Source organism: Salvia hispanica, chromosome 5 (genome assembly GCF_029641045.1).
Source record: "Salvia hispanica isolate PSC_SH4W2 chromosome 5, Shi_PSC_v1, whole genome shotgun sequence".
Classification (NCBI taxonomy): Eukaryota; Viridiplantae; Streptophyta; class Magnoliopsida; order Lamiales; family Lamiaceae; genus Salvia; species Salvia hispanica.
In genome coordinates, this window is record NC_142696.1 from 17,331,865 (window position 1) to 17,348,814 (window position 16,950).

Below are 16,950 nucleotides of genomic sequence, written 5' to 3' on the forward strand. Positions count from 1 at the left end.
ATAAAACTTGTATAGTTTATAAAGGGCGTTTATGAAGCATGTTTCATAGGCAAACGCCCTCGGTTTTGTTGAAAAGTAGTTACTCTAAAATTTGACTCCCACATTAATCAAAGGTTGTCATATTTGTATTTATTTCTAGTGTTTTCACTTCCCTTTAGGTGGTTGAATTTACCTTGCACGAGTAACTTTCGATTTGGAGCGTCTCACTTGTAGCGGGACGGAGGGAGTATAAAATATTTAGAAGTTAACTCGAATTTGAGAGTTTTAACCTCAAATTTAGCTCCTCTACTACTAAAATAACTTATACTCACTGTCTTTACCATAACTAGTAGTATTTCTCTTGTGCAATGCAGGGTATATTAAATTTCTATCTCACCCGAACAATGCACAACATATTATATTTTCTTGTGAAGGGTATATAATACTATCAAATTATATGCATCAAAAGTATGAAATAAAAAAACGTTTATTAAAATTAGTCCAAAAATATTGATTAAAATCTTTTAAATATCTAACAGAAAAAAAGTAAACACACATCAACACCCTATAAATAAGAACCTATATAGTTCAATAGTTAAACAACGTCATCAAGAAATTATAAAAATAAAAATAAAATTTCGCATGAAAATTATAAAAATAACAAACACGCATCAACAACATCTAATTAAGAACATATATAGTTCAATAGTGAAACACCCTCACCAAGAAAGTATAATAATAAAAATAAAACCTCACATGAAAATTACAATATATACTTCATTAGATAAGAGATAGTTAAGCGATGAATGGTAGCATGTGTGGTTTATCGAATAACAGATGAGATAAAAAGTGGTGTGATATCTATGAATTGTGTACATACGAAATGATTAAGAGATGGATAAAAGATACTATTGGTGTCTTACACACATAAAGTATATATTTTAGTGAAGTATAAAATAAGTTTCACTAATATTTCTTTATTTTTTTTATATTTATAATTAAAGAAAAGAAAAATAGTGATGTCAGAAAATTGTGATAGAATCACAATAAGAATCAAGATATTGATATAAATAAGAATAATATTTGATAGTTATATCAGAGTAAGTTCAGAGTTGTTATATAGCACTAACAGTGTTTGGTATGTAGCCAAGTTAAGAGTTAGTTTTAGTGAATCATCCATGTTAATTTTGTGGATCGAGCAAGCGCGAGTTAAAACTTATATTTCAACCTAGAAAATTAAACTCTCATTTTGGTGGATTAGATTAATAACTTTGGAAGTTGAACATAAATAGTGAAATGAAAGTACAATATTGTCACGTTATCTTTCTCACTCCTACCCGAGAAATTATATTGTTGAGGTTATTTTAGTCAACATAAAATTTAACATAATATTCTATATTTTCCACTAAAATCATTAAATAAATATATGATAAATTCATAGCTAAATTCCAAATGCATCAACTAGATATAACTACAAAACATGATACATGTCATGGTCATTAATCATTATCCATTAAAATCAAACTGAAGGAATTTGGGCACACTTTCATTGAAATTTGTTTTGTCTTTCTTAAAATCATTTTCGAAATTTAAATTAGTCATTTTTTTATATTTAGTTAATATAATTTTTAAATTTTGATTTAAGTTATTTTGCAAGTATAATATTTCTTTTTCATTTCACAAATACAAAAATTTAAAGGATATTGATGTCTAATATCACGAAACTTTTCAAAATATTATTTTCTCCACAAATATTGAACTTGACATAGTAATGTCACAAACTTAAATAGTTGTTTAATTTTTCCCACTAGCAATAAAATCTGACTAAATTAAAAAATGAGATAGATAATCATATTTGGCATCTAGGGACTTTGAAATCACATCATCATTTCTTAGTGGTAAATAAAATGTAGCCAGATTTTTTCGTTGGTGGAAAAATTAAACAACTATTAAGTTTGTGATATTATACGCCAAGTTTAAAGTTTATAGAAAAAAATAAATTTTTAAATAGTTTTATGATGTTAGGTGTCAATATTCCAAAATTTAAACAAAAGTTTGAAATTGGAGAAAAATAAATGAAATATGAGATGCAAAATTGAATTATGACTATAATGATGCTGAATGATTGTTTTGTACCAAACTACCAATTAATGGTATTTCGATTGACGTGAGATTAGTCAACAGTAAAATTGAAAAATATCATTAAAACCAAAAGTCAAAGATGAAAAATTGTGATTGAACTAACGAATGATGATATATGGATGGAATCATTGAAGTGAGACTAGTCAACGTGAAAGTTGAAAAGTAGAATTATAATTAAAATGAAATTAAAATCTAGAGAACGGGTGTTTTGACAAAAAATGGATTATTTTTATGAACAAAACTTGATTGTAAGCGAGTATAGCATATGTACTAATTTAAATGCATTAATTATGAAAATAAATATGCTATTTAATGGTACTCTATTAGTCTATAAAAATTAGTTTTAATTTTGAAATATATATTTTTTAATATGTAATTAATAAAGTAGGAGATGGAAAGAGAGAAAATTTGATGAAATATAAAAAAGAAAAATGATAGTAATAAAATTCTATAAATAGAAATGATATTAAATTTTGAGGATAAAAGGTATAGTAGTATTAATTAAAAAAATTTAAACATTTCATATTTATAGGATACAGATTTTTAGAAATTATTTGACTTTATGGAGAAAAAGGTGACAAAAGTAGTGGTATCTGCATATATAATATTGAAGTTATTTTTATGGCAAATGGAACAAAATTACTAAGTTATCCTCCATCTTTCCTATTGTCAGTTTGTGCATATATACTATTGAAGTTATTTTAGTTTACATAAAATTAGCATGATATCTATATTTTGCACCGAACATACCAATTAGAAATATAGCACAGACCATAAATATATATCATGATCATTATCCTAACTAGTTTTAGCCCACGCGCTATGCGCGATACAAAATATTTTTGTTTTATTAATTAGACATTGTGAATAAGTAACATAAAATAAAAAATAACATCATTACGAGATTAAAAAATAAAATGTAATGCATTATAATCACAATATAGATTAACGATATAAAATTAAATAAGTTTAAATTAAATCATCATGAAATATTTGTTAATTACAACACTTATATAGGTCTTTACAACAAAGAAAATTACCATACTTAATACATACATACTTTAATATTAAATTACCATCAATATTCAATTGGTATAATTATTTAATATACCACTACAAGATATAATTAGGACAATAATATCGCCATAAAAAGATAAATAATGAATAACAAAACAAACAAAAAAACACAAACCACATCTATCACCGACTCTTCTTCAGCCTTATTTTTCTCCTTAATCTCTAAGTTGATGATTTATGCATATGCGCAAATGCAAATGTGATATTTATGATTTTTGTCTTCTTTGCTTCCTTTAGCCATTTCGTTGTTAGGTGTTTTTCTTTGCATGAAAATTATGGAAGTGACGAAATTGGCGACGAATGTGTAAAGCTGTAGCTTCAAAATATTATAGATAGTCAACAACTTATGTGATTTCTTTATTTGTAAAAAATAAAATATTGTAGCCTAGACGAAAAAATAAAACAAATTAACATGAAGAAAATACTTAGATATGAAATAATATCACTAAAATAGAATGATCTCAAAAAGGATTTAAAAGTGCTCTTTGCCTTTTACCATCTTTTGCACAACTCTCTCTCCACTATCTCCGACTCACGTCTTTTTTTCTTCGTCTTTCACTCTCTCATATGACACCTGCTCCGCCTCATTTATGGTTTGCACAGTGATAAAACATGTATTTATAGATAAAGATCACTAACAATTTCTAAAACCTTTCAAATGCAACTATACATCACAAAAAATGAAAGAACAGTTATCTACCTAATAAATAGTAATTAAAACATATATTATTTTATGATATAAATAAAAAGCGTTAGAAATCATGTATAATCATATTCAATTCATAATCTTAATTGATTATTATTAGCTAAACCCTAAACCCTAGTATCAACCCCGTGTGTTGCACGACTCGTTGATTTTTCTTCATATTAACTTTGTATTTTGTGATAAGTATTATGATAAGAAATATAAAATCATAAATATATATAATTTGGGAGTATGAATAAAGTGTGATATTAAAACTTTTAATTAAATTTATTTATTTGAAAGTTGAGGTGTGCAAACATATTTTAGTTAGGCATGGAAATTTAGAAATCATAGTTAGGCATGGAAATTTAGAAATCATGTTATAGGTTACATATATTTACTTAATGCAAAGAGAAAAGAGAAAAATCCAATTAGAAAAATTTACACAAATTTCTAGAAATGCTCTATCCTTGTTTTTTCCTCGTGCCAATTTTAACCATTTACACCATTTACATCCTTGTTTCTTGAAGATTTCTTGCTAGTAGTTGCCGCAATCAGCTCGTTGTCAACGTCAATATCTTCCATCTCAGTCTCACTCACTCTTTATTGTAGTCACAACACCCCATGTCCTTCGTCTTTCACGGGTCTTTTGATGACTCAGAAGTATTGTTAGGATGTAGATCATCGAGAAAGGTAAATCCCATAATTTCATTTTTCGCTGATAAGATCACATATTAGGAACATAATAATTGCACAAAAATAGTGCTTAAAATAGATAAATAATCACAATTTTTTTATAGAAAAAATTCAGTGATGCAACATGTATAGAGATCGCAATGAGGAAAGAATTATAAGCTAGAAATGATACCATACCGTTGGATACATGAAATTTTGCAAAATTTTGGGGAAGTTGATTACCGTGGGAGGAAGTATAATGTATGATGTGTGAATATTTGGTGTGTGAATATTTGGACTTGTGAGATAATATAGGGCATATATATAGAGGCTTTTCTTAATAGTATTCATATTGAAATTTATTATGTGTAACTCACATTTGATTGGTGGTAGTTTCATTTTTTTAATTAGTTAACCGAAAATTTATCTTTAGTGTAATTCACATTAATTGAAATTATGACTGTAGTAGTCGAATATCAACTGTGATTAAATTACATAATCCAATGTATTCAACATGTCCAATGTGTTGTTGTAGTGTAAAAATGATAAATTTGAATAGAAGAATAAACGGCTCAATTAACTATTTCATAATTATAAAGAATAGTGTATTACTACCGAATGAAATGAATTAAAAGCAATTAATGGAAATAATCATTATAACTGCTAGTACATTAAAATATTTTCACAGCTAAATTTATTTAATCAAAATTTACTTTTGCAGTTTTTATTTATTGCATTTACATTCCTTGCACAAAATAGTTATTCAAAACTTCTCAAAACTCTCATTTTATATATGTATAGACTAATAATATCATGGATAGATAACTAAACTGAGTGAATAAATGAGTTGATAGAATTTGAGATACATTTATTAAAAAAAATAAAATTGAAATAAGAGCATTAGAGCATCCGCAGCGGTAGCAAGGACGCTGCTCGTCCGTCCGTGCCGCAGATCACGGTGCTGTCCATCCGCCGCTGGAGCTCATCCGTCCGTGCCGCTGAGCAGCCCTACGTGGCACGCTCCGATTAGCCGTTGGCAAATTCTTTTTTTTAAAAAAAAAATTCAAAATTTATTTAAAAAAAATGTTTTTAAATAAAAAAATAATATTTTCCCACTTCCCAAAAAATTATATCCATTTTCTACCCACTTTTAATTTATTTTTCAATTTTTTTTCCCAAAATTCACATTTTCATCTATAAATACCCCCACTTCAACACAAAAAAAAAATCACATTTTCATCTATTCTATCATCATTCATCTACATTCTCTTATCTTTTTTCCTCATACTCTCTCATCTAAATTCCCACCACACTACACAATGTCCGGCTCCGGCGATCACCCATCCGGCAATCGCGGTTGGAACCACGATTGGTTCAACTCCGAGGCCGGATATAGTCCGGAAACCCAATTTACGGCCCCTCCTCAAACTCAAGGTTCGCAAGCTGCGGGTGGCTACCGTCCTTACCCGTTGCATGACCTTAACGCCCCCGGGTTCGGGTGGGCACCCGAACCCAGATCGGGAGGGAGCAGTAGCTCTACTCCTACTTCTACTTCTGTTCCTACTCCTCCTGTTCGTGGCACCCGCACCCCGTACACTTCGGGTGAGATGATGGCGATGTTCAAAGCCTACTTGGTAGTCTCTGAAGATCCGGACGTCGGCACGAACCAAACCGGGGAAACTTATTGGTGGCGCATCACTCGCCTCTACAATGAAACCCGGCCGGCAGGAACCATATATCGCAATGATAGTATGGTTCGCAATTGCATCTTCAGATGCAACGAGGCAATCGGAAAGTTCCAGGGGATTTACCTCGAGGAAGAGCGGTCGGCGGGGAGTGGCACGAACGAGCTCGACATCATCACTGCCGCCTTGGCGGCATACCAACGGGAGGAGTTCAAACCGTTCAAGTACCTCGATTGTTGGCAGAGGGGCGCCAACATCCGAAGTATAGGGGCGGCATAACAGCATCCTCCTCCAGCTCCTTCAGCAAACGGTCCAGGTCGGTTGCCCTATCCGACGGCGTCTCTGATGATGTGGCTACCCAGCTTGCCGGAGCTAACTTGGGTAGCCCCGACGCTGGCCCGAGCAGTTCCTGCCTGCAAGGAAGGAAGAAGGCGGCGGCCAATCGCCCCCGCCGTCGCGCCTCGACTCCATCAGCCCCCGCCCGCCGCCCCCGCTCCCTTTGTGCCTCCTCCACCCCCGAACAACACGTTGTGGGCCATCTTGAGTCAACTCTATATGAACGATACGTCTCGGATGACTTCAGAGCAACTTGCAACACATGAGCAAATGATCCGGGGTCTCAAGAGGCAATTGGGGTTAGAGGAGTAGTCTTCCACGTGTATAATTTTTAATTTGTAGGATTTTAATTATGTATTTTTTTTATTTTCTAGGATTTTAATTATGTATTTTATTTTTTAGTATTTTAATTATGTACTTTTTATTTTTTAATGTATTTTTATAATGTAGAAATGTTTTTAATAATTGGAGTATTTAAATTGAATAATAGAATGGTGGGACCCTTGAGCTTGTCCTTAGCTAAGAATACGGATGTTGGTGTTGTGCTCTTAGCTAAGGACAAGCAGTAAAAGTGGATCCGAGCCGACGGTGTAGTTTTGGTAGGCTGATACATTTGATTGTAATATAATGAGAGAGAAGAAGATCAAACCACTCTTGTTTCCCATTTTCTTTGCTAGCTTTAGTTAGTATCTGTCCCTCAATATGTATTCCTCTATCAAAAGTCAAATTAATGGAATTGCTCTCTCTCTCTCTCTCTAGATCTCATGTATATAACGAGTTGGTGTGTGTAAACTTAGCCTTTAATTAATTAGATGGATGGTTATAAATGTAGTACTACTATATAACCTGCAGAGTGGGACTGTATAACTATATATTCTCTCTATATCTTGGATCATATGGAAATGTTATTATTTAACTAATTAAATACTCCATAAATGTTTCTAATACTTAATTATCGATTTAAACATGGATTGAGATTTTTTGCATCTAAACAGATTTAAGAAGATTATTATTATTATTATTCCCCATTTTCATTAATTTTAAAAAAGAAAATTTTATTTCTTCAATCCTTGAAAAACTTAAACAATTTAAGAATGGACATAAGGATGAAAAAGAAAGAGATAAGATAAGCACAATGTTTTAAAAATCGGACCGGACCGGCCGGTTCAACCGGTTCGGCCGCGAACCGGTAGGCATTCCGGTCCGGTTTGCCTCTAAAAACCGTCTGAGAGGGAGCCCAGCAAGTCGGAGCGGCGATTTGGAGCGGCGATTTGGAACGGCGGCGGAGGTGTGGAGAATCGAGGGAGAAATGGGAGGGAGAAGTGGGAAGGTTGGAAGTGGAAACGACGCTGACGTTGTGAATTCTTAATTGAGTTAATTGATTACGTGAACTAATCTCAATTCTCAAAGCAAAACCTCATAAACCAAGTAAAAAAAATATTTTAATATTAAATCGGTTTCCGGTTAGCGGTTCAACCGGTTCCTCTATGGGACGGAGGGAGTACTTGTTTATGCGATTATGCCTATATGGTTATTTTTGTTGATTATGTTAACTAGTATCACCCACGTGTGCGTGGCACGATCCATTATTTTATTTTTCTCGAGTTAATATTAATATTGTTGATTAATAAAAAAAATATGAAAAACGATATAGTTATACGAACTTTAAAAATAAAAATAAAATAAATATTTAATACACATTTTATTGTTGTTAATTTAAATATTAACAACAAATTCTAGAGAGATTTTTTACTGTATTACATTAAACCCAACGGAGTAATAAATAATATATTTATTTTAATTTGTATTACATTAAACCCAACGGAGTAATAAATAATATATTTATTTTAATTAATTATTAAATATTGATAAATTACTTAATTAGAGTAGTATATGTAAATGGTAATTTATTTAATTATGGAGAATAAAAAACAGCTAAAACTTTAGAAAAAACATTCAAACAACATAATTGACATTATCAATATTTTGGAAGATAGAAAATTCAAAATATATTGATATGTGGACATATTAAATTGCTCCATTCATCAATCCCATAAATTAAGAATGAATTGACGCCCATTAATCTCATTAATTGTCAATCAGTCAACATTTCACCAATTTAATCCGTCTTATTTAAAAATAAATAAAATTCAAATTTCAAAACTAAATAGAATCTCAAATTTTCTACATCTCATCTAATTTTCAACTCTCTCTCCATTGCCAATCCAACCTGCTGACGATAGGTAAAGCTCGTTGCCAGCAGCCCTCACTCACGGCTTCTACCTCTGCACCACCACCATTGCCATTTCATTCTTCATATTTGTTTCCCCACCGTAGATCGGACGCTAAAACCGTCGATCCTTTCTTAAAGAGATCATTATTGGGGTTTTTTTCTCGATTCCTCGTTTCTGCATATTTGATACTCTTTCTTGATTCTGCATGTCCTACCCCTCACTTGAGAAGATCATTCTCTGAGCGGACCATGCCGTCCTACCCCTCACTTGAGGAGATGATTCTCTAAGCGGACCATGGTGGCGGCGTTGAGCATCCAACAATTTTGTTGTTACGTAAATAGGCTAACCTCACCGCTAATGATTTTGAGTTAAGTTTTTGGTCTTGTATTTATAGAGTCGTGCATTGAACATTAGCCATTATTTATAACATCAATGGTCATTAATATGGTCATTATGTTGTACTATAAAGTCAAAATGGTATTTTATTTTTAGGATTATGGATTTGTAACTGCTATTTAAACGACTAATTTGTATTTGTATATGACAAAATGCCATATATTGCTGCAATTGTTGGTGGTTACAAATGATGTGGCTAAGGATTAATGACATATTGCTATTTAAATCACATTAATTTATTTTACAGTTTTTTTGAAGTGTGACGAATGACATATTGTTGCTATTTTTTTGCTAGTTTTTGAAATTACTATCCTCTTAAATGTTTGAAACTTTGAATTGCATAGGACCTGTTAAATCTAAATGACAGTTACTAAACATCCATGCACATTTATTATAATTATTTTGTAGAATGCAGCCGGAAATTTGTAGCTGATTTTAGGACTCGTAACCCCCATTTTATAAATTGATATCCATGGCTGAATTATCAATGCACATTTATAATTAATTTTATGACCTTTCATGCTCTACATTGATTATGACATGTTTTATAAATTTTCAAATTCATCCCATAATTTATAAATATTTCAAAATAAGCCCAAAACTCGCATTTTATATATGCATAGATAGATACCTTGCTGTATTTGTTTAGCAATTATAGGTTAATATAGCCGTGGTATTTGATTCCCAATTATTTTTCTGATTAAGAATATTAAGCAAAGTATTAGGTATATTTAAAATCTAACTTAACGAAGCCAATGGCTACAAATTGATTCAGTCCCTCAATTATGATTTGGAATGTGATTATGATTCAATCCCTAAATTAGTAGTACTATTTTATATTTTCACTTAAGTCTAGGCATATTTCATACATATTTTATAGTCAACGTGCAAAATAAATGAATGTACCCTCCCTAAGGCTCTACATGTCAACTAAATGATTTATCTTTTATTTGATAAAACTACATGAAATTTTAATACTCCATGCTATCCACTCACCAATATATTAATACAGTCAAATACAGGTATCTAACTATAGTAACAGAATACATAATAATTATAGAGCAAATCATCCCATTTTTTCATCGCTCTTAAACCACCCATTTTAAAACTAGTATCTTTCAATTTCAATCTATATTTTGTACACGTACTCTACACACAAAATATTTACAATAAAATAATATGCATATATTAAAGTAATCAAAATATTATGCTTGCACGACAAATGAGGCGATTCCGAGCAACCTCAAATATCAATCACAAATTCAATAGTAATTCTAGTAAAAAGAGAAATAAAAACTCATTTTGTCCCTATCGTATAGTTGAATCTGGATTTGATTTACGAGGAGCGACCCCGGATGATCTTGGACCGTAAAGTTCAAATCTTGAGGAACAAATCTATTGCCAGTGTAAAAGTACTTTGGAGAAACCACGAATACGAGGAAGCCACGTGGGAGCTCGAGGATAAGATGATGGAACCGTACTCGGAACTCTTCCAATGAAGGTACCAAATTTCGGGACGAAATCTCTTTTAAGAGGGGTAGAATGTAACGCCCCACTTTTTCGAACCCTAATTTTCGAGACATAAAAATTTTTGCATTAAATGCTTTTAATGCTATAGAGTATGTGAATTAAATGATGAGTGATTTATTGCATGATTCTTTGTGGCCTAATTGCGATTTGGAGTTGAGTTGGAGTTGAATAGTCAAACTTGTTGATTATATGGCGTGGCTATTGAATAGTCAATTTTGTGGAAAATATGACGTGGCCGTTGAAAGGTCAATGTGTTGTGAAGATGGAGTGGAATTAAAAATGGTGGATTTTGTGATGTGATTATGTGAATATTTTGATGCGGGGCGAAATAATATTGTGGTAAATTATTTTCCTAAGGGATGAGTGAGATTAAATAGGAGCATCATTACTTAATTGGAATTTTCGACTACCCCTATTTATTGGATAAGAATCCTATTTTTCTTGGATTTAATTATTGCTTGGGATAATTATTTAAATTAAATCCAAAGTCCGATTATTCCTTATTTATTCCATGAAATTTTCGACCCCTATGCTTATTTTAAGGAGATTTTCGAAAATCTCCTATTTATGGGAGAAGGGATTATTTTATTATATTATTTGATCCCTTATTTATTCTCTTCCATGAATAAATTCAAATATCCTAGCATATCTTACTATATCTAAGGAGATCTTGTCATATCTTATTTTAAATAATATTTGAAATTGATTCCTTGTGGAGGAATCAATAATTAACGCCACTTCCTAATTATTTGGGGAGGATTATTATTTTTATTCTACTCGGTGATATTTTATTCTACTCCGTGAAATATCTAAATTAAATCATAGGCTAATTAAATAGCCTAAAATTCGAAACCCTCTTATTTCTCACCCATATTAACGCCAATCTCTCCCACCATATTTCTCCAAATCTTTATTTATTTAATTGTGGAATTATATTCTTGAACTCTATAAATAAGAGAGAAAACCCTAAACCTAAATCAAAGAAAAACCGTCCCCACTCCCCCAAAATCACGTCTCTCCCCTCTCTCACACTCTATCTCAATTTTTCTTCTACTATTCTCCAATATTTCTTCATCTGTTGAGAAGAATTGAAGTTGAAACTCAAGAATCTTTGAAGAATCAAGGCTATTACTTTGTTTCTACCGTTTGTTCGACTATTTATCCTTCATTTATTTTCTCTTGATTAAACATTTGACTTGCTGCTCTGATAGTTCGTTTAATACCTAGGTCAAGTCCCTTTAAATGAAACCCTACCCTATGTTGAATTCTTTAAGTACGTTTTGGTAGCAGTCGCCGCATTTATTGTATCCTAGGAGGGCGGGCTGTTACAAAGAAATACGCTCGACATGGTAAGTACCAATTATGCTATAGAATATCCTATGTATGGAAACACAATAAAATCATCAATCACCAAATCAATTAGTGATTTGGTGGATATTCTTCTAACATATAAAATCAAACGACCAAGTTGGTCGCCGAGGAATTGGTGAAGGGAGACGTTTAACCATTCGGTGTGCATTTGATCCAGGAGGGGAGAGCTCGCCAAAGCTTCTGTTCGCGTCGCTCTTCGTTGTGTCGTGGTTCCCACCTTGAGAACAAGATGGATTTTAACCGCGGGGGAGTTGATACGTTTATATCTTCGGAAATATCTCCCGTATCTCTATTATTATATTGTTATTCTCATTATTCAATCAATGAAATCATTATTATTGTCTTTTATCTTTATTTAGTTTTTCTGTTTAGAATTTCCGATTGTCGACAGAGCACGATTTCTCTGCGACTTTCTTTATCTTTTTCACTTGATAAGGGTTTTTTCCCATATCACTCTTCCACAATATCTAAATTTGGTCAAAGTGCAAATTACATTATAGAATTGAAAGGATTTGGAACAATGATTAAATTCTAAATATAAACATTTTTATGGTGTCAAACAATAAATTTGGAATTAATATAAAATCCAGATCATCAGTTAACATGTTATCAAACTGATATTGATGGTTTCTAAAATGACATGGGAGAAAAAAAAAAAAGAGACACTCAGAATGGGAAGAGGGAACAAGGGATTAAATAATAAATTCACCATTAACTTTATAACAGATCCAATGTATTATCAAGAAAAGCATAACTTAGCCTTCAATAGATAGAACTTCTCATATCTTGCCAACTAAGGTCACAATTCAGATTCAGTAGGAGAGAATTCTTCAACACCACAACGATTTATAACGTCCGACAATGCTTTAACAACCTAGGAAAACAAAGATGAGCAAAGATGATAAGAGAAAGCAATGGGAAGAGTTCGCATTAAAGTTACCTTGTTGATTGAGTATCTACTATTGTCTATTGGGATCCAAGCTGAGGCATTTATCAGCCATGTGAACCAACCAGTAGAGCTGGTAAACATCGGGACTATCTTTCAGCGTAGGATCTGTCAGTTCTGTGTATTTCTTTTGCCTTAGCAGCGGCCTCGCCTGCAACAAAGTTGCTAGCTTTTACATGTTTAATTCCTACAAACAATGCCACTGCCATGTGCAGATGAACTTACCCAGCTCAAGTAGCTTTGTCCATCGATGTTTTCTATCGTCTTTCTCCCTGTGATCAGTTCAAGAAGCACCACACCAAACGCAAAGACATCAACTTTACTCACTTCTTTCCCAGTTTCATCATACTCTGGTGCCAAGTGTTCAAAAGTCTTCATGGCTGACCACTCTCCTAGCGTCTCGTATTCATTCATAAATCCGTAGTATGACAGCCGATCCCACATGTTTTGCTGTAAGAGATCATCTATATCCATTTCCATCATATTTTTTTTCAAATATATCAAAAAAATGTACCATTGCTTGAAAATCATGTGTTACAAGGATGTTGCTTGGCCTCATGCTTCCATAGATTCCTTCTTCGTGCAAGTATGCCAATCCTTTAGCTGCACCATATGCTATGTTTATTCGTATTTCCCATGTCAGCTTCTTGTTTCCATCTGCACAAAATCATATTCATTCAAAGAAAAAAGAACAAAAAAGAGATATGTATAGCTCTTGTAAGTTGAATGAGATCACTACTGTCTCCACTCACCAGATAAATGCGTGTTGAGAGAGCTGTTGCAGATGTACTCATACACGAGAAATCTGTTTGGTCCCTCGAGCACGATCCTATGAGCAACGCCACATTCAAATGCCTAACTCCCTCCAGCATCCGAACCTCTCTCTGATAATCTTCCTCTCCCATTGTTACTGAAGGGGTCTCCCTGATCAGAATTTTCATCTGATCGTTCAGCAATCCGAGATAGGTTTTGCTTCCATGATCCGACATCAAGTTCTGAGATCAGAAGCCATTTGTTGCAATCTGCAGCTCAGCATAAGTGAAGTTCATCTTCTGTCTATACCATGGCCTGATGGCCTTGTGTTTCTACATGAACAACATAGCAAGTGACTACTTTCCCACCCTTCTTCCCCTGCACCTCAAATATAAGTATTTAAATCATTCTTTAACAATCACACACACACACACACGCACTTTTTCAGAAATTTTACTATAACTTACTGTTCTTCTGGTTGGTCGTAAACTCCCCTTTTGTGGCAGCTTCGTCGATTTGAGGTGTTCTTAAAATCTGAATGGTGTGGTCAGATTTGATCCTTGATATTCCACAAGACAAGTTTTTGCTTAAGTATTTTGTTTCTTTCCTCAGTTTCCTACGTGAATCGTTTTCGAATAAGCAATTCTACAGTTGAGTTGAGTAGTCTTACCTATATTTGATTTTCCTAGTTCAGTCGAGTAGTAATTGGGGAGAGATTTACAAATACCTTCCAAGAACTACATGCGTGGCCTGGTAACTTTTAGCGTATTCGGCTGCTACTTCTTTCAGCGTACCGGCTTCTACTGTGATCCCAAATTCAACCTAAACATTTACAACGTAATGTTAACTCATTTTATAGCATATATATAGATATAGTAGAGCAATTTAGTCTTGCTATCTAATATTAGTAAATCAATCACCTGTAATACATCTGCAGCAACCAACATCTCTTTAAACTCCAGTGAGGTTGAGTATCTGACAAGTGTCTTGTAAATTTCTGCTTTGAATTAATCGTTGCACTTGAATGCTTCTTGGATTCTTTAAACATGTCATGAATTATTAGTACTCAGATTTTATCTTCGAATTGATCATCATCACATAGACACGAAAAGGGTAAGTTCTTACTTAGCACGAGGCCATATCTCTTAGCATGAAATCTATGTTTCTCCATAAAGCTTCAGTGATCACAAGAAGCTTGATGATGCTACCATATCTGAGCGATAACTGAACCACAATGCTCCTAAGAGAAATACTGAGCTGCTTCGGAGCATCATGGATGATCAGCGTCCTTTGCCTGCTCGTAGTCATGGCTCGTGTTGAAGAATGAAGGAGGAGATACACTGCGCCTTTAGCATAGATCACTTGACTAAAATCATGCAAGTAAAATCAAATATTACTAGTAATCTTTTCATGCTATAAATAGATCAACATGTAAGAATCTTGAAAAGCAACAAAACTTTCAAAGACAGAGAATATAAGCATATTATGAAATAATACTAAGTTGCCAATGTTAATATCAAGAACAATGAATGAGTAGATTAAAAAAAAAGGTGCAGTAGAGAATAATGGTAAACTATTTTATATGAAGAGATTTTTTTGTAGCACTTGGCATTGTTGTTTTGTATCCTTTGCATGTGTTATTTGTTGTTTTCACTACATGATTTGAATTTAGATGAGAGGTTAGTCTATGATCACTATCTCTGCTTCTTGTCTTCATAGTTGTACCATCCATTTTCACTGCACGATTATCACGAAGAAGTAAAATATTCATCAAACTATGAAAACATGTTGTTACTGATATTCAATGTTGCTACATGTTTGTATGGATAAAGACAAGAGTTCCTCAGTTCTTGCTTCCTCTCTTGTTGTTTTCTTTAAAATTTATGTCAGTAATACAAACTAAATTTATCACGTGACAGCTTTTTAAACCAAAACCATTCCCCGAATTCTGGTTTTTTCCATGAACTATGAGATTTGTTTTTAAAACTACGAACTGTCATTTCGTTAGGATTTTCCCAATCCGACCCGAATAGCATAATTCAAAATGTTAAAGTTGTGTTTTGTTTATTCAAAAGTTGTCATTTGTTATGTAATAATTGTGACTGTATGTATTATTGTGCTAAATAGGATCCAAGTAATCAATTTAGTGACAAATAAGGTTAAAATTGACATGTAGACAACCCAGGTTTCGTCGTTAACCCGCCGGGGGAAAATCCTAACGAAATGGAAGTTCGTGGTTTTAAAAACAAATATCATAGTTCATGGGAAAAACCGGAATTAGGGGAAAGGTTTTGGTTTAAAAATCCAAAAACCCTAATACAAACTAAATTTATCACGTGATAGTTTTTTAGTATGAATCTGGTAATGTTCTTATGTGACCGGAAGCTTTCCTTGAATATTAAGTGTTGTTGATCTGTGCTTAGTCAATTGATTGAGTAGATTGATTTTTGTTGATTGCCTTCATTTTTTACAAGTTTTATATTGACCCTATGCTTAACTACTTGTTTATGCAAACACCTTGTGCAAGAGAGATCATAGATGTCGAGATCATTGGTGGTATCCTAATTTCCAGGAACCCGCCTCTCTTATGGGGCTCAATCTGGTTTGTGCAAACTGTGAAGTGAACAAGGTTTTGTTCTAGAGCTTGGATTGATTGGCATCGTGGAATTCACTCCTCGTGTTGCCAGGCAGCAGTGGCATCTTAGAACGCCAACTCTTGTATGACCAGGAGTTGAGGAATTTCTTGAACATGTGACACAGAGTGATCAGAGCGTGCCTCCATTGATGCCTTACCGACCATCAAGATTTTAACTCAGACACGTGCTGTTGGCAGAGAAGATTTCGAACTGGGATCTCAAGTACCACTCAGATTGCATAGTGCCATGGCTAGAACGAGCTTCGTATCCAGTCTGTCGCCAGGAGTTGGAGAGAGGAAACAACAGTAGCAGCAATGGAGAATCGGGAGGAGGTGGTCTCTATTGTGGCCTTTTCGTTCGTCTCATTCCACTCATAACCTTGGTGAGACAGTCGAACCAAGCCCGGGTCCCATGTTTATCAATTACAACAAATCGTGCTAGTATTCAACTTGGTCGTAATATTAAGGAAACAATGTTTAATGAAATGCATATAAAATTGCTTGAC

General features: G+C 33.3%; 1 pseudogene across 1 annotated transcript; it reads right to left on the bottom strand.

Moving 5' to 3' along the window:
- Positions 1 to 12,774: 12,774 nt before the first annotated feature.
- Positions 12,775 to 15,204, bottom strand: LOC125189770 (putative serine/threonine-protein kinase PBL7; annotated as a pseudogene). Its single transcript, XR_016130763.1, has 10 exons — positions 14,935 to 15,204; positions 14,730 to 14,847; positions 14,537 to 14,631; positions 14,273 to 14,425; positions 14,178 to 14,187; positions 13,809 to 14,132; positions 13,571 to 13,713; positions 13,282 to 13,506; positions 13,051 to 13,207; positions 12,775 to 12,984 (listed from the first exon to the last, which is right to left on the bottom strand). The product of XR_016130763.1 is annotated as a putative serine/threonine-protein kinase PBL7 (transcript).
- Between the last annotated feature and the right edge of the window lie 1,746 nt (positions 15,205 to 16,950).